Genomic DNA, 19,674 nt, shown 5'->3' with positions numbered 1-19,674 from the left:
ACTCACACAGAACCACTTAGGCCTATAAAACACATACTAGGTATCAATATGTATAAACATTATTTTAACGGTTTTTACAGCGTCAAAAAAGCCATAATTGATAATGTGCCATCGGCGAATATATGATTTGATAGATACGTTTACCATAAAAAAGGAAGCATAGAAGAACAAACGACAAAACAAAACAAAAGCTTTTGATTAGAAATAATTAACGATAGCAAGCTGGTGGTCGAGGCCGCGTGTAATTTGATATTTTTCACCATAATAAAAAAGAAATTGTCTATTCGATAATTTCGATTCGTTTAATCAAACAAACGATCCTCAAATCTGGCGTATCTTTGATTGGATCAATTTTCTCATAGAACTATATATCGTAATACAAATACAGCGTTAGACGCTTTCATACGAGATGTGCGTCTTTTCATAAGCTCTTCATTTTGATTGTCAACCGATACGCCGATATTGTTTGATATTATCTGATTCTTTCAACGGAGTCGTTCGCGATTTCCATCAAACGCAATGAGCGATGCGCTTAATCGAATAAATGATTGTACATTCACTTCGTTATTTTCATTAATCTAGAAATATGTTATTTAATGTTCAAAATCTTATCGTCATCTAGTCTAGATAAGAATGCCATGTCCGATGCCGATATTCACCTAATCTGCATATCACCCTTTGGCATTTCTAACTCTGGCATTTTTACCTATGGTATATTTTTACCACTGGCATTTTTACCGCACATTCATAAATAACGTATCGTATATGTAATGCTATATAAAATTGCGTATATAGGTAGGAATGATTTAGAAATAGATAAAATTAGTGGAATGTTGTTTATGACTGGCCCTTTGTCGCGTGTTGCTTTTGGTAAAATTTTCCTATAACCTCATCATTATTTATAAGGCATCGATAAAGATTTGAAGACAAAATGACCCAAAAATATTCCGACGACTATACTCACTTCTGATATCTTGCTATTTAGGAATAAGTAGGAATAAGTAGAAACATACAATATAGAGAAAATATCAAATGAGCTTTTGACGTTGCAACTCAATTCTATAGGTTTTAATTTTCAAAAACAGTTTTTGTAAATGGCCCAGAAGTGGGCCGAACCGTCAAATGCGAGAATTTATTTTTCTGTAAATTGTGGCTTTTTACTTCAAATGATATCAGACAGTCACCTGTCTATGGAAACCATCGTAAGTTAGTAGGATTCTTCATATTTTCGAGATACGGGTCAGTTCGGTGAGAGTCTACTTACCCGACGGGAACATGTCGTGTAATACGTTCGGTCGTTGTTTGCTCTTCGCGTAAAATATGAAACCGAGCGAAAAGCAATAATCTGTTTTTTCCGCCCGCGTTGTCGGTCGAGGAAAGAAGTCGCTTCCCCCGATTTGAACTATCCCGACGACGAAGACGACGGGCGGCGTGCGTGGGCAGCAGACGACTGATCTAAGAAATCAATATTTACCCTGGCGTATACACGTCGTCGTCGTATACCGATCGAGTTTATTTGATTAGTTGTAATAACATTTCAGGTGTCTTACTGCTGATGTGAAAGCTCAAAGACGGACTGTGTGTGTGCGCGCGATGACTACCGACTTCGGATCGCGACGTGCGATCGCGATGTTTTTTGTCCCACCCCGACCTCCCAGTTGAACACACATTATATATTTAAAAAATACAAACATGATATCATGGTTGAAAACTTCTATGCAAACATACTCGGGATATAACTCTCCTGCGTTCTGGTGTTGATCCTTCTTAAGACGTTCCGTACGATGCATACACGCGGGTAAGTGTTCAATTTTAACCAATCACGTTCCCGATCCGGATTGAATTATAGACGCAGTTCTACAGTTGTGCGATCGATGAGTTCATTTCGGTCAGATTGGTCGAAGAGTTGAATTGAGTATAGCCGCCGATGAAATGCACCCAGAGGCTGATTAATCTCACCAGGACTGGGCCCGAAATTGAAATAAACCCGTTGTGGTGCTGGACCTGCAGTTGATCAAAGCCACACAACTGTGGAAATGGGTCCACAGTCAAATTAAACCCGCACAACTGTGGAACTGGGCCAAGAGTGAAATTAAACCCATACAACTGTCACACAACTGTGGGAATGGGCCTCGAATGAAATGAAACCCACAAATTCATGGAACTGGGCTGTAAATCCCAGTGTGTGAAATTGGATGAGGAATGTATGATTTTGCTGTATTCATTGAGTTGTATATTTTTAAGAAATTGTCGATGAGATCATTAGCTCTTGTATCAAACTAAACCCACGCCTGTCCTATATATAGACATTCTAAAATTTCCGTGAACTCATTCAACTCTGTGTATTTTTTGTTTATTTTTATCACTGGAGGGTATGATGCAATGATAATCAATGAACGGGATATAGATTTTCTATAGTTAAACCCTGAGTCTTAAACAGTTCTATTGTAAATTTTATCGATGATCTGAGGCAGAATGATTCATTTATATAATACGAGTGTTGAGATGAGGTTCAGGTTGAGATCACGTTATTGATGCCCGTTATATAGATTATACAGTATACTGTAATACTTTCCCTTATTTGAAGAACCTCCTTACTTACATTCCTATTACTAAGTATATTCATACTTCCATTCCTATTTCTAAGGACAGACATACTTCCGTTCCTATTTCTAAGTACATTCATACTTCTGTTCCTATTTCTAAGGACAGTCATACTTCCGTTCCTATTTCTAAGTACATTCATACTTCCGTTCCAATTTCTAAGGACAGAAATACTTCTGTTCCTATTTCTAAGTACATTCATACTTCCGTTCCTATTTCTAAGTACATTCATACTTCTGTTCCTATTTCTAAGGACGGACATACTTCCGTTCCTATTTCTAAGTACATTCATACTTCTGTTCCTATTTCTAAGGACAGTCATACTTCCGTTCCTATTTCTAAGTACATTCATACTTCCGTTCCAATTTCTAAGGACAGAAATACTTCTGTTCCTATTTCTAAGTACATTCATACTTCCGTTCCTATTTCTAAGTACATTCATACTTCTGTTCCTATTTCTAAGGACAGTCATACTTCCGTTCCTATTTCTAAGTACATTCATACTTCCGTTCCAATTTCTAAGGACAGAAATACTTCTGTTCCTATTTCTAAGTACATTCATACTTCTGTTCCTATTTCTAAGGACGGACATACTTCCGTTCCTATTTCTAAGTACATTCATACTTCTGTTCCTATTTCTAAGGACAGTCATACTTCCGTTCCTATTTCTAAGTACATTCATACTTCCGTTCCAATTTCTAAGGACAGAAATACTTCTGTTCCTATTTCTAAGTACATTCATACTTCTGTTCCTATTTCTAAGGACGGACTTACTTCCGTTCCTATTTCTAAGTACATTCATACTTCTGTTCCTATTTCTAAGGACGGACATACTTCCGTTCCTATTTCTAAGTACATTCATACTTCTGTTCCTATTTCTAAGGACAGTCATACTTCCGTTCCTATTTCTAAGTACATTCATACTTCCGTTCCAATTTCTAAGGACAGAAATACTTCCGTTCCTATTTCTAAGTACATTCATACTTCTGTTCCTATTTCTAAGGACAGTCATACTTCCGTTCCTATTTCTAAGGACAGACATACTTCCGTTCCTATTTCTAAGTACATTCATACTTCTGTTCCTATTTCTAAGGACAGTCATACTTCCGTTCCTATTTCTAAGGACAGACATACTTCCGTTCCTATTTCTAAGTACATTCATACTTCTGTTCCTATTTCTAAGTACATTCATACTTACATTCCTATTTTAAGGACAGTCATACTTACTATCCTATTTCTAAGTACATTCATACTTCTGTTCCTATTTCTAAGGACAGTCATACTTCTGTTTTGGAAGGTCTCCCACTTCTGGCACTTGTCCTCGGAGGATTGACAACCATTATCTCGTATCTATCCCCTTGAAAATCTAGTTGTGCTGTCCAGCCATCTTGAATATGAAGATGAGGAGGCTCTACTTCAGTCTAAAATGTGGCGTTCTATAAAATGTAAACGCTCAAGATACAGTTTAGTTCGTCATAGCTCATATCTCTACAGTGTTGGCAGATATTAAGCACTTACGTACATCCAGATTCTGGACTCGGAGGGTTTGCTTGCAATGCGTTTTAAAAAGTTAAGATATGTTCGCTTAATATATGGAGCGAACGTATTGAAAACGAGCTGGAACCAATTTTAATGTAGAATATGTACGGGGCATGACGTTAAAGTAAGTCTCGATTGAACGCCCGGATTTATCGGTTTGCCATCGAGTGAATACAAGCCGGTATATATACGGATTTAACGGTACTAATTCACTATGTATACCATACCACGCCGTGTATCATCACTGCTATATACCACGCTATCCTCATATATAATGTATTACGGCTATTATTATGCAAGTGTTTATGAATCCACGTTGAAGCAGGTAGGAGAAACTCTGCCATCAAGAGGGAGAGAGCGCGAGGGAATATATATATATATATATATATATATCCATTTACCCCTGACTGCTAAATCGAGGTAGTGTTGTGTATATGTAGTTGTTGTTGTAGAATGGTATACGGAATACTAATTAGCCGCACTCGGCGCGTTAGCCCGGCGCTGATCAGTCGAGTCGCCCGTTGCCGGCCCCGGCGAAGTTAGATTGGTCAAATTGCTCACATACCAAACTGAATAAATTCGCGCGGCGCAGCGCATAAAACCGGGTATGCGATATACACCCTCCGGGGAGAGGTTATTACCGCCGCGGTTGTTCTGGTATGAGGCGATTTTTTAGCCCGCGCCATTCGAACATTCCTATACACACATGGTATGAACGTTATACGACGCCTTTTTTGGGCTCGGCAAGAACGCTTGATGCCTTTTTGAATGTCTTGCGAAGAAAATTAAGTCAGTCCCTGAAAGACTGCGTCCGGTAATGAAAGTCGTCGAAATGGCTTCGACGCTTTCGTTCATAACGTCGAGGAAGTGACGGCGAAATTATGCGCATCCACCAGGATCGAACCCCGTTTGTAAAACCCTTGTAGGGGTTTTCAGAAGTTTGTGTTCAACAAACTTCTTGATAATCTGTTGAATGCTCTGGTGGTGGTCAACGTTAAGACTTCGTAATGCTGTTTTACTGGTTCGCTATAGATATGAGCATTCGCTCACTGATTGTTAAATGGTATTAGTGAATGATCAAATGTCCCGTGATACTCTACTGAGAGTCTTGTACATTGTGAAGAAATAGTGCTAATCAGTAGATCAACAGAACTGCAGTCAACCCCCCCCCCCCCCGCATATACCGCCTACATTATTGATTTAGCATTTTGGTGGTAATGCCATTCATTTTGACCAGTTTCGAGTTAGAATTCAGATACTCGTTCTCGGATAAACCATGGCGTATGGCGGTGATCAGGGGGCGGTGTATCAGGGGTTTCCATTGTAGTCCACACTGCGGTTACACAGCTTGTTATTATACAGTTGCGTAACGGTTTATTACTCGACATTGAATACGAGCTCTTCAGTAGTTTTTCTTTGTGTCTGTGAAATTTTCATCGTCATTATTTTTCTTTTTGACGACGGCAACAAAGCGCAAAACGGAATGACATTCGAGCTGGTTGTTGTTGTCGTCGTTGTTGTTGAATTCGTATATGATAACGCCGTGTTGTGACTGCGCTAATGGTATTTTAACACATGGTTCTTCGTCGTCGTCGTTGTGTGCGTGCGTTTGTCGGGTGATGTTGGAATCCGATGCTGGAATGTATGATATTGTCATAGAGATATGCTTCCAACCTCTCCATCCATCCCCGTCATCGTTGCAGCAGCAGCAGCAGCAGCAGCAGCAGCCCATGTAGTCGATGTGTATATGGTATAATTGTCATCGCACGACTACGGAGTCTATGGAGTCGTCGGTTGGCCTCGCGGGCGACATCGATCGACTTCAAATTAAAAGCGACAGGCACCGACGAGCAGAAATATGCGCGCGTCGCCTTCGTACTTAACACCGCGACCACCGACAACTAATTCTACCGTGCACCAAAAGCTCCGCACTGGCACGCATATAGTGATTATATTTGAACTATCGGATATTTGTGGACGTGTTTTCATCGCCGTCCGTATAATGATGAAATAATCAATTTATACTCAATTTACGCTCGTCGTCGATATGAGAAACCGCTATTGTACAGCGATGTAGTATAGTAGTAGATATATAGATGACTTTATATAGCGCTATTTTGCTAAACAAGATTCGCATTTGACAAATTTTGGTGAAAAAAACATTGAAATCTCGGGGATTTTGGATATGACGCTATTGACCACGCATTTCTTTACCATGGATATGTGATTCATATACAAAATTAATGAATTGTAACATTTGAATTGTAACATTTTAAACCAAGAAACTCATTCATTCATGATTCAGGGGATTTGTGAATTTGCGGAAAGTGACCACCCCGTTATTAAGCTGGTCTATTGGTGGACCGGACAAGACTGACCAAAAAGACGAGCGTATATAGCATACAGCGCAATAGTCATGGGCAACTGGCTGGAACTGCAGCGGGCTAGCGGGCCCGGTGAAAGGCCTTGCCCTGGTCCGTTCTAAATAATATAATATACCGGTATATATATATATATATATTTATAATTTTATGACACAGACAGACAGATTGACGCTCGTACATTGACGTGGAACATAAGCCGGATTAACACTACGTCATTTTAATCATCATCGAGGGGTGCCTGACTACATCGACGTGTGTCCGGGCTGTGGGTATGTAGGTTAATCATCGAGGGGGCCTGGCTACATTGACGTATGTCCGGGGGGGAGTGGGTATTTAGGTTAATCGTCGTAGTTTTGATATTATTTAAGCCCTCTACTTAATATCCTCAAATATTTCGCCCTGAATATTTTCTGAAGAAAGGTGAATATTAGTATTGAACAACTGAAAAAAATGTATAAATTTTGTTTCGGAAACTAGCTGGTTTACCATTCTACTAGATCTGAAAAGTCATCGTTTGTAGGAACAACGCAATTATTGCTGCAACGCTTAGAAAAAGGCCCTACGTTCCTTAAGCGGACGCCTCCCTTTCTTTTGGCCTGGATCCGCCCTTCTGTCTGCCTTACAGCGTTCAAATATTGGCCGAGTATTTGAGATGGTCAGATTTAACAGAGAGACCAGCTACTGGGGCCGGTTGCATAGTCATGGCTTAGACATAAGACCAGTCTAAGACCAATTTAGTTCTATAGCCAATCTAACAACTTAAGATGGTCTTAAGATTTAAGACCACACTTGGACTAATGTCACGACTGTGCAACTGGCGAATCTCGGAGGATGGAAAAAACTAATCATAACTAACCATATGTATAGATAGTCGAATGCAGTGGAGTGTATTTGAATTAATAGAATAATTTGATATGAGATATATAATATATCAATCGATCGTCCATTAGGTTAGTGCGTATGGCGACCTTGAGTTTTGTTTGCGTACCACGCGATTATGACCTTGAGTTTAGACCGCTAGCTGGGGGTGTTCTGTTGCGTATGATTACTTGTGCATTGAGCTGGTGTTTATCACCGTTCGTGCGCGTAACTGTATCGGATGATATACATATATTTATGATGAATATTAGAATATTATTATTATTATTATTATTATTATTATGTTTGACACTTGTGTTATTTATTGTAACCGTCCACTTTGTAACTATAGGAAAATATTTGATTTTTGAAATGCGATCGCGTATCGTGGACGTATGTCTTATTGCTGAAATCAATATCAAATACAGCGAGCGTTCCGCATTATGTTGAAACTAAGGCAGTTTTTGATTGAACGTTGCGTTCCCGTTTAAGGTCCGGGTTAAAACAAACTCTCGACCGGCCCGTCTTCTATCAGGTTTACAGGTTTTATAAGCTATTCTTGTAATGGGCAGAGCGTATTCTGGTTGAAACGAACGCGCGCCACAAGTGAATTCTGGAATCGGTAGAAGCCAATAGAAACCTGGAGTCAGTTGGTCATGAGTTGGTTAAACTTTATAACCAGTGGATAACAGACCCGTAGGCAGGATTTAAAGTGTGGGGGTTATTTGTAATAAAAGCCTTCTGGTTCCATCTTATGCATGGAAACTGCCCTTTTGCGTCAATGAAAGTGCCCTTTCGTAGAAAGTGTGCCCAAGGTAAAGAAGTAAAGAGGTTTTAATCAGATTAGTACATCTCAGAAAAAGGGCACTATCAGCCAAATGGGGGGTTACGAGTAACCCCAGTAACCCCCTCCACCTACGGGCCTGGGTAATACCATAGAAACTATGGACTTTCAATTGTCACTAAGTCAACTATCTACTGGTTAACTGTAACCTACGAGCAAAATTGCACGTAGCTCTAACCAACTTTTGAGCAACTGCAGCCCCTGTAATGTACTGTACTTTACTGTATAAATAGCAATTCTAAACATGGGAAAATCGGGCACTCCCAAATAAATTCACTCCTCCCTCTCCCTGCATCTCCCCTCTTATCACTCTCTCTTTCTCTTATCACTGTCACTTCATTGTATCGAATCATTTGCTGCATTTACATCCGTCAGATCAGAATTCTGGAAAAAATTCACATGAAGAGGCTTCGTTCTGTCCGCCCACGCTGCTATTCACATCAAAACACCGGTAACCGATTCATTCAATCGTTGACAATCGTTCAATTTTTATTCTCTCGAGAAGTTCGTCGTTCAATCAGTTTCCTCTTCTTTATTCTTCGTCGGACGAGCGAGACACGATTTGAGTTGATGCGCGAACGCAATAATGTGTTTTAATACGACGGTGCGGGCGCGCGAATGGCGCCGAATAATTGAAGCGTGGCCGCGACATGGGTTCAACGGACCGTTAGTGTGGGGACCGGGCTAGCACTGACCTGGAAAAACAGGAAAACTTGGGGAATCAGAAAAATCAGATGAATTTTACAAATTTTTCTATAAAAAAAAAACTGGAAAACTCAGGGAATTCAAATAATGTTATTGACCACGGGTTTCTTTATTTATAAAAAGATGAGAATGAATTTTAACATTTTAAACCTAGAAATACCTCAGATTTCCTCAGGTTATGTGTTATTGCATAGAACAATCAGTGCAAACTCGTGGGATTTGAAAAGTTTTACCAAAAACCGGGAAAAATCTGGAATTCGGATAATGCTATGGACCTCGTGTTTCTTTGTCACTACGTGATTCAATGAAAAGTAAATGAATTGTAGAATTATAAACCTAGAAATTTCTCTGATTCGCTCAGGGAGTTTTGTGTCATCACATGGAAAAAGCAGGGATTTGTAAATGGCCACCCTGATATTAAACGACACACATAGGTCTACCCGAAATCCTTCCCAAATGACATTGCCTTTTTGTAACGTACTAATTACGTACGAAGCTCGCGGGGACGAGACGTCGAGAGATATTACACCCGTCCTTCGGGCCTGACGCGATCAAATAAAAACATCTCCGTCGTCAGATTTTGGAGTAATCGTATTGTAGACGTCGCGGTGAGAGCAATAGAGAAAGACCCTTATATCGGGAAAAAAGAACCAGTCGTAAATTCTTACTGCTGACCTGCTCCAATTGAGCATCGTCCCCAAGCGCGACTGGACCGGTTGCGCAGGGACATGCACAGTCTGATTGAGTCGCGAGTATTCTTGCTGTTGGTGGTCGATTCTATATAGATCGAAGACGATGATGATGAAGTCCGAAATAGGCTGAATATGACTAGTAATATGACTGGTAATATGACTGGTAATCTAGTTTATTATAAAGGTTAAATACAGCCGCGGGTTCCACGATTGTCTATATTACTACTCTATTTATGATGTTAGCGCGATTTCTGTCGGTTCCGTATCGGGAATTAACTGAAGCGGTAAAGTTGCGCGGCGGGCGCTTACCGGGAAATCAGGCACATCGGGGAAAAGTCGGGGAATTTTCTTTTCTTAAAAATAGTCAGGAAATTTAGAGAGAAAAAAAAACGAAATACGACTCCACAGAAATAAGAACCTCACTCGTCGGGTCTTCACATCCTCAGACTCCAGTGCACCTGGCTTTAAGTGAAGCGATACGATACACAACGAAACCCCAAGGCCGACCACAGTCCACAGTCGGTTGTCGCGCTAAAAATCAGGGAAAGTGAGGGAAATTTGTTGAGGTTGTTAGATCAGGCATGAAATCAAATGGTTTCTGTCTATGTTTCATGTATTTGACAGTGCTAATTGATCGGATTCTTAAAGCTAAGTTAGGTTATGTTATGGGGATATAGTTAAGCCTAGCGCACATCGACACTGCGATTGGAGACAACTAGTTGCAACGCAGTTTTCGGCGCAAGATAGGAACTGGCTGGATACGATCAGTTGCTTGAATGTGTCGATGTGAGCGAGCTTACGATTGGTAAGCGTCGATCTATCTCCAGTTCCAGCCAGTTGCCCATGTTCTACTTTTGAGCAACTGGTTGTACTCAATCGCAGTCATATCCGTCGATGTGCGCGCTCTGGATCTCGACGATCGACACGAGCCATGCAGTTGCTGCAACTGACCGGTTGTAATTAGATTTCGATGCGCGGGGTAATCGTTCGGTAGCAACTAGTTGTCTCCAATCGCAGTATCGATGTGCGCTAGGCTTAACAGATCAAGTCAGGGAAAACAACGTGAATATAATAGTGGGGAAAAGCTCGTGAAATAGAAGTGGCCACTCTTGAGTTAGTTTCGGGATTCTAGCCATCCCGCACTTCATGTCTATATATATATATATATATACTTATACATGTATAATGCATAGCTACGGCATCGGAGTAAGATCTGTTCAATACCAGCAACCGTTGAAACAAGTGATCAGGCAATTGATGGCTGTGTTCGCGGGCGGCTTCTCGTTCGATTCGATTTCAGTAAAGTAATCATTAATGTATTCGCTTCATCGGGCGAAGAGATCAATACATCAAATAAATTTCAACGGAGCGTCACGTGTGACTCGACTCGACGACGTATAAACACCCGTAACCGGATAACAACGACGGCAGTTATCATCGTCCCCAGTTATCATCGCGGTCATCGGACAATGTGTTATCTGTATCCGACACATCGCACTGCGATTCGTACAAGCTTACCGATAACGGACCGCTGACCCGGAAAACCTTGAAAACTCGGCGAACTAGAAAAATCTAGAAACGAAATCGCAGAAGACTCCCGAGAAATTTTGACGAAATTTTGCAAAAAGAAAAACGCTGGAAAGGTCTGGGAATTTTGGATATGCTATTGACCAGCATTTCTAAACCCAAGAAAAAAACTCTGATTCACTCGTTTTGATTTACTTCGCGAAAACTAGTCCCGTGCGTGGCCATTTGCATTCAAGGTTAAGATTTAAGGCCAAACTAAGCTTATCTTGGTTCTAACCTTAACTAATTCTGACTAATGTTATGATTCGAAATCGCTTTTGGAGATGACAGCGACTATGGCAGGGAGGCCACTTACCTGGAAATCGGAGAGAAGTCGGGGAATTTTCTTATCTTTAAAAAATCAGGTAAAAGTCAGGGAAATTTGTAGAGATTGCTAGATTGATGTAAAATCAAACAGTTTCCGTTTGTGTCTTACGTATTTGACTGTGTTAATTGATTTGATTTTTAGCAGATCCATTCAGTGAAAACAATGATGTGCATGTAAGGGAACAGTCGGGTGAAAATCAAGTACTCAGTATGGGCCCTAAAGATGGGTCTTCATTATTCCGATTATCTGGAACAAACGTGATCTGTGAGATCTGAGATTGGATTCTTAGTCACGTAACTTTTCGATGTTCACGGTTTTTCTTCATACGTATCTAGTCTTTATGATTGTGTTGTTGAAATAATCAACAATCAGTCGATACATGTGTGTATCGTGTATTGAGAATGTCGACCGGGGGGGGGGGGAAGGGGGGAAGAGGGGTGCGAGGGGGGCTGACATACGACGACGACATCCTCGTAGACGCATAATTTCATTTGACAAACAGCCAGCGACGCGGCGTCGTCGTCGTCGAAGCTGCCTCCTTCTCGGTCGCCGGCTCTCGAGATGTCGTCCCGATTAGATTTGCGGCAATCAAGCTGCGAACATTTCTATTTCCTCGTTGGTTTCGACGAGAGATGCAATTCAAATACTTAAACGACGAGAATGTTTCTCGTGAAATATTAACCCATTACTCGCCGTTTGACGACCTCGACGAAATCGCTTTCTCGCCCGTCTCTCGCTCGTCTCGCCTCGCGATAACTAATAATTTGATATATCGAAATTTTGGCCGAGTTCAAGTTGGCGGTTTCTACTGAGTTAATTTGATGAATTCTCCAAAATTGCTGATGACAATTGGACATAGATCGCCATAAGCCACAATCATATGAGCATATTTGGCCCGGTTCAAATTTGGCCCGAACGAAAACGTCGGACCAGGCCCGAGCCAAATTCTAGCACAGTGTGAATTGCAACTGGAACCGGTAATAACCCAATTCGCTTTGTTTAAGCATTGTTTAGTATCAAGTGAGAGGTTTCTGTCGGAATGCGCTCTCTAATTAGGTACGCGCCTTATTTGGCTCGGGTCTGACCGTGCCAATTTGGCCCGGGTTACGTCGTCTCTCCGTGTGAGTCGTCGTCTCTCCGGCTATAGTTTGAGCTAGCTCTTCTTTGGGGAGGGCGCGATATAAGTGAACCGAGGGTTCTAGGAGGTTCAGGTTCCCGCGGCGGAATATTTCTACACGACGAAAACGGGCACCGTCTGCTCTTGCGCGTCTCGGATACGCCATTCTAAAACCGTTCTTCGCGGGCTTCCGACTCGAAGGCCATCAAATCGACATTTCATACCCGATGGCGATGGCGACTGCGACTGCGCTAGGTCTGAGTTTTAATTAGGTCGCGTATTTTAAACATCATTTCGGATACACGTTCAGTCGTTATATGACCGAGTTTAACGCAGTGACAACAGATTGTGCCGTGTCACATCTGTGATATGTGGCCATCAATCCGGTATGCACCGTATATATACACATATATATATATATATATATATATATATATATATATATATATATATATATATATATATATATATATATATATATATATATATATATATATATATATATATATATATATATATATATATATATATATATACCCCATGTTGGCCTTACCCCTTTGGTATCTATGCTTATTATCAGAAATACAATGTATCATGCGTTTTTATTTGGGTTTATTGCCATGAAGGGTGATTCATCAGAAGTCTTGTGTTGGTGCGGGATGATTTGGCATTTTCAACCCTCTGACTATAATGTTACGCGCCACCCATCACGAAAGAATGTTGAACTTATTGCATTTAATTGATATATGATCACAACTGTGGTCTATCCAGAGATGGTCGACCTGACCTTGTGGTCGCTGTGTTAGGCACATATTGCAGCGACAACTGAACCGGTTAGCTCTGCTGGTGCCGCTTTTTGATGCTGCTAATTTGTCTGATACCGCTGTAGCTGATTATGCTATTGCCATTGCGCGAAAAGCTGATGGGCCTCGTCACATTTCACGCGATGCTGATGTGGCTTAATTTTGTGAACCTAGTGTTGTAGCGAGAGCTGCCAATTGTTACAGATTTTCAGTTTATTGTCCTGAGAAATACTGATTTGATTTCATAGCTGTCTTCAAAAGATGTTACAGACGTTCTTACTGTTGATAACTAATAAATTTGAAACGTTTTCTTTCAAATTTCAATGAAAGTTCAAGTTGATACTGATAGCACTTCGGCAGGTTGTGGCGCCCTGCTTAGCACCTGCATTTGTACGTGCATTGTGCATACGACGCCGATGGTGCTAGTTCCATTCCACCTGCAGCTGATATACTGGATGCAGCTGAGGCTGTATTTGATGTGCTGCCGGTGCTGTTGCAGCCGTTGCCGATGGTGTTAAGAGTGCTATGAGAATCTTTAATACAATACAATTTCATTTGAGGCTGGTATTCAGTGAATTGACGGTTTCACATTATTGGTTTACTTTCACTGCTGCTGCTGTTGCTGCTGCTGCTGCTGCTGCTGCTGGCCGTTGTGTAAAGAGTTCACACACAAATGAGATCAATATTCATATGATTATTATTTATCGGGGTTTAGATCCGAATACAGCATCTTCGCCTCGCGCGAGCTGCGCCACCTGGTGACCGGGTCATGCATTCGGAAACGCGATGAATAAAACACAGTGATTTCGCGTGAACACAATCGGTGTCCAGGTAACCGATCGATGGCGTTCGATAATCGCGTATAGTCGGAATTTGAATAATTCATCGACTTAACTCGCATTGAAATATACGTACGTGTGTATATTAAGTAAGTAGTCTCTACTCGGCGGGAAGCGTTCGAATGAATTATTCAAACACTAGTTTAAAAATTGTGCGAGACATTTTCTTGTGTATCCGATGTCTGAACGGGGGGGGGGGGGGGATATGGTTGGATATTCCATTCATTCAACCGAGTTCTGGATATGTCATTCATCCAATTCTAGTCTCACCTCAAAATAGTACTTTTCCGAGCTTGCTTCCGCATTCCAGAAGAGCGTTTTTTAACTTTGTCTCGGCGCGGAATTACAGCTCTTTATAAACTTAATTTTATTATTATTATTATTATCATTATTATTATTATTATTATTATTATTATTATTATTATTATTATTGCCTTAAATCTCATGTTAGGCTACGGAACCGAGCAGGTCCATGGAGGTTGCCCTTTTCGTCAATACAGATGTGGTACTTAAAACAAGCAAATTTGACACTACTCATCCTGAGTCGGAAATTACATCTTTCAGGATGGATCTCTTAAAAAAATATATCTCACGCTAAATTTACGAGGGACCTAACCGGTGGCCTTTGACATATCTGCTTTATCCGAGAAATGCCATTTCTTTCCTTCTGGATCAGGCCTTCCAATTTTGCTAGATGCTCCCTGGAGAGTTGGGCTTCGAGTGAACTTCAGGGTGGACGCTTACCTGGAAATCAGAGAAAAGTCAGGAAATCTTCTTCTCTTTAAAATAAGTCGGGGAATAGTCGGGAAATTTTGTAAAAGAAAAAGCTGAAAATCAGGGAAAATTTAGACTAGATGGCACGTATAATCAAATAATCTCCGTCTATGTCTTACATATTTGACTGGGTGATAGGATTCTTAGCAGATCGAGTCGGGGAAAACATGTCAGGGAATAAATAGTCGGGCAAAAAGCGAGTCAAATGTAAGTGACCACCCCGGACCTGTCTGACTACATCTAACGACTATATACGCATCTCTATGCTAGAATGTTGAATAACGATACGAAGGACCCGATGCCTGTAGTATATTGACTCACTCAGCGTCATATTATACCGATTCTAGTATAGACACGACACGACGAACAGAACGACGACGTATTGAAGTTTGATTTTTATAACGTAGTCACTATTGACAACTGCGCGCGAGCTCTATCGAACATAATTAAACAGTATTTATCTTATAATAGTTTTTATCGCTGAAAATTTGCGACGGGAGCTTTTTTGCTTATCGCGCGAGCGTGTATGTATGTATGTATGTATGTATGTATGTATGTATGTATGTATGTATGTATGTATACACACATGTGCTGATACGAAGTTATGGATGCAGAGCTTTTAATGTTCCAAGCACCTCACCCTCTATCCCTAAAACTGCCGGGGAAAGCTCTTCTATCGCCACTGACCTGGAATACCCGGAAAACTCTTTTGATGTTATTGAACGCGTGTTTCTTTATCAATACGTGATTCGATGAAAAATGAATGAATTTCAAACCTAGAAATTCCTCGGAATTAGTCGGGGAATTTTCTGTTATAACGAGAAAAATCGGGGAATTTTTCAATTGGCGGAAAGTGACCACCCTTATTTGGGAAACCATTCGCAGGGAGGTCCGACCTGCTCTGCCGGCCTGAGCGACGTTAGATGTTTCAGCGATTTCTACCCGTGCTGTGGGCGGGGGAGGGGGGATGAGGGGATATATAATACATGCGTGTTGTACAGATATATCTCGTGTGTAGAGAGAAACTCATTGATGAATACATGCTGCGGTTTATAATGAATATTGTATCATCATCATCTTCATCGTCGTCATCGTTGGGGCGCGAGTGCTTACGACGTATTGTATAACCGAATATGTGACTTAAATAGCAAATCTTGCTCGTCCGTCGGCGAGAGGCTGTTTTATACATCGGGTAGGAGCGCGAGAGAGACGACGACGACGGAATATTTCTAATCGATAACGACAACGTTTCGGTCGAGATTTCAGTATCGTACGGCCATCAGAAATCTTGCATATATATATAACCGATAATTTATGGATGATCTTCGCGCGGGATTTGGTATATATAAATGTAATCCGTTTCCCTGGCGTCTATAAAAAAACAATTAACCCTTTAGACGCTATTGCCACTTTCGAACGGGATTTCTTTGGTGTATATATAAATGTAATCCGTTTCCCTGGCATCTATAAAAAAACGATTAACCCTTTAGACGCTATTGCCACTTTCGAACGGGATTTCTTTGGTGTATATATAAATGTAATCCGTTTCCCTGGCATCTATAAAAAAACGATTAACCCTTTAGACGCTATTGCCACTTTTGTTCAGGATTTGTTTGGTGTATATATAAATGTAATCTGTTTCCCTGGCGTCTATAAAAAAAACGATTAACCCTTTAGACTCTATTGCCACTTTCGAACGGGATTTGTTTCTTATCTGTATGTAGGGAGTTTTCCTTCATGTTTACTTGAGTTATTCGTTAGTTTAGTTAGTCCTTCACAAACCCACCGTTGAGGATGAGCATGAGGATGAGGATGGGCGTCAAGCCCGTTTAGTCCGTTCTTATATTCGTGGTCGTTTTCCGCATGTGCGAATAGTCCAATAGTTTTTACCAACTCTATCAGCCGCTATGATGATGATGCTGGGGATGAGGCTGGTATCGTCTGGCTGCTTCTAAAGCGCCGGATCTGGCCGTGTCTGGAATCTGGTTGAGAATGACCCACAGATTGTGGACATTGGCAATTTAATTACTACTGGTCGCACCGATAATGCAGTTCAGATGTAATGAATGTAATAAGTGTATGTCTGTGTCATTGAAGCACAATCGGATCAAATATCGAATGCGCCCGAGGGGACATATATATATATATATATATATATATATATATATATATATATATATATATATATATATATATATATATACGCGTGTACGCCTTTTTCAAGCCCGCGATACTGGGGCAATTTGCACGATTAACGCTTAGATTTATCACCGGTCTCAGTGAGCCAATCTGAGCGGTCTTTACGATTTAAGGCGATCTTTTCTTAGCAATTTGTGCCCCGGGGCCGTGATTACGTATCCGAGGTGATTTTAGACTATAGACGAAGATTTTCGATGGCTACTTAAAAAACCGATCATAAGATGGTCTCTAGACGAGTGCTTAACATTGCGTCATCTTTGAATAAGTCGGAGGAAAATAGTCGGGGATTTTTGTAAAAATGCTAAAATTCAGGGATAAGTCAGGGAAATCTGTTCGGATTGCTAGATCGTACGTAAAATCATTCAGTTTCTGTCTATGTCTTACATATTTGACTGTTTTAATCGATTGGATTCTTAACGGATCAAGTCAGAGGAAACGGCTTACATGTCAGGGAATAGTCACGGGAAAAGCATGTAACATATGTCGTGGTCACCCCGATTTAATTTTTAATCTCTTGAAATTATTTAAAGCAGGTTTCAATTTCGTAACCTTTTCGACAGAATTCTACTGCTAAGATGTCATTCACTTTTACAGTTTGTTGACTGGAGTCGAGAGCTACGTACTGTGAAACTGGCCCTCGGGTCTTTTCTCTCGTCGTCGCCGTAGAATGAATTCATTTATCGATTGATCGGTTGTAATCTGCTGATGGGATGTTCGTTAATAATTTGTCGTCCCCGCTGATTTCAGCTCTCGCTCACACACCGGCTCTCGGCGATCGTTTCGTTCCACGGCGATAAATCAAAATCGGGATCATTTTCGATTGACGACGACGACGACAACGTCTGGCGCGTCGTTTTTTAAAATTTTTTTTAAGAAAACTAAAAACGACGAACGATCACTTTCGAATTATCGCACTTAACCGCAGTGGCCGTTGTCCTGGAAAATCTGGAAAACTGGAAGGGAATCTGATAAATCTAGAAAGAAGATTAGGGAAACTGGGAGTTTCCAACAAATTTTACCAAAAACCTGGAACTTTTGGGGAATTTGGATCCAATGTTATTGACCACGTGTTTCTTTCGCAATACTTGATTCGATGAAAAGACGAACGAATTGTTACATTTTAAACCTAGACACTCCGCGGATTCACTCAGGAAATTTTGTGTAATCGCATGGAAAACTCATGGTCCCTAGGATTGCTTACTTCCTTAAAAACTCCTCAACAGAAAATGCTTTTAACTCCTTTGATTTGAGCGAAATGCCCGAAACTCCTTTAAGATTCCTTCAAATATGAGAAACGGGTAATTAGAAATGTTTGTAGTTGTACAGTTAACTACTCTGCTGAATCAGTTCTGTCGGGACCGGGTTTTTTTAAACCTTATTAGGCGGTTACTGAATTGAAAAATTAGTTCGGAAGTCTGAAGGATAAAAGTTGGCTCGCGAAACCAGTAAGTTACCGGTAAACCAGTTCTCTGACGTAAACAGAACCGATTTTAGGAGGAGTCTACAATAATTGGATGATGCAATGAGGAATGACCGATCTGTACGGATCGGACCCTGTTAAAGAAGCTTTATCCTCATAGCCATCTCTATTCTCTCTCTATCGATTGCGGGTACGTCTTACCGAGCAAGGACATCCGTCGCCGAGGTTCCAATTTCTGATTAGTCGCTCGGACGAATACAAACATCGAAGCGTTCACCGCGGCGTTGACCATGACATCGCAACAGAGCCAACATAGAAATACCGAGTGAAAAAAAAGACGAGCGACAGTAATCGCGTTAGATATATATTTCGATCGGGCTCCGCTAATAATCGTATGTAAAGTAAAACCGGCGGGGGTTATTTTTATTATATTATGAGCAGCGTAGGAAACTGGAGAATCCGGAGAATCGTCGATTCTTCAATTACAATACAACGCGTGCGGCGTGTATCTATACAGTGTATAGAATATGAGATAGCAATGATTTATATGTATCTCCTATATCCTTGTTACCGATGATAGAGAATATATTGATCAACCACTTGTAACCGATCCCCGGCGTGTGGTTTTCATTGTGCCCCCCTGTTGTTAAATTTATGAATGTGTAGTCATATGATATAACGAGAATCCCGCAATAATGACGAAAAAATAATGAAGTCCTAAAACATTTCCTGGAGCTGGTAGTTTATTCGACATTTCGAGAATATGCTTATAGTCATCCTCTGAAGATGATTATCAGTTCCTCTGAAGATGTCTATTACAGGGTTTCCAGAGGTCCTTCCAAGTCCTTATTTGTCCTGCTTTTGTAAAAGGTTTGGACAAACATCATCTTTGTCCTTCTTTTTGACTCTAAGTCCTAACTTTTGAACAAAAAGTCCTTCCAAATTTGATCGAATATACAGGAAAGTGTTATGGAATTAGCCTGGTATACATGATTGGTCTAC

The 19,674-nt window shown here is 40.8% G+C and overlaps 1 long non-coding RNA gene across 1 annotated transcript in view; it reads left to right on the top strand.

Annotated features, from left to right (window-relative positions):
* The window catches only part of LOC141913219 (uncharacterized), a 39,704-nt gene that overhangs the window by 11,765 nt on the left and 8,265 nt on the right, over positions 1 to 19,674 (top strand). The window contains exon 3 of the long non-coding RNA XR_012620248.1: positions 1,542 to 1,798. This is a non-coding gene — a long non-coding RNA (uncharacterized LOC141913219). The remainder of the gene's footprint in view (positions 1 to 1,541; positions 1,799 to 19,674) is intronic.

This window comes from Tubulanus polymorphus, chromosome 11 (genome assembly GCF_964204645.1).
Source record: "Tubulanus polymorphus chromosome 11, tnTubPoly1.2, whole genome shotgun sequence".
NCBI classification, from domain to species: domain Eukaryota; kingdom Metazoa; phylum Nemertea; class Palaeonemertea; order Tubulaniformes; family Tubulanidae; genus Tubulanus; species Tubulanus polymorphus.
This window is presented reverse-complemented; position numbering and strand designations above follow the sequence as displayed.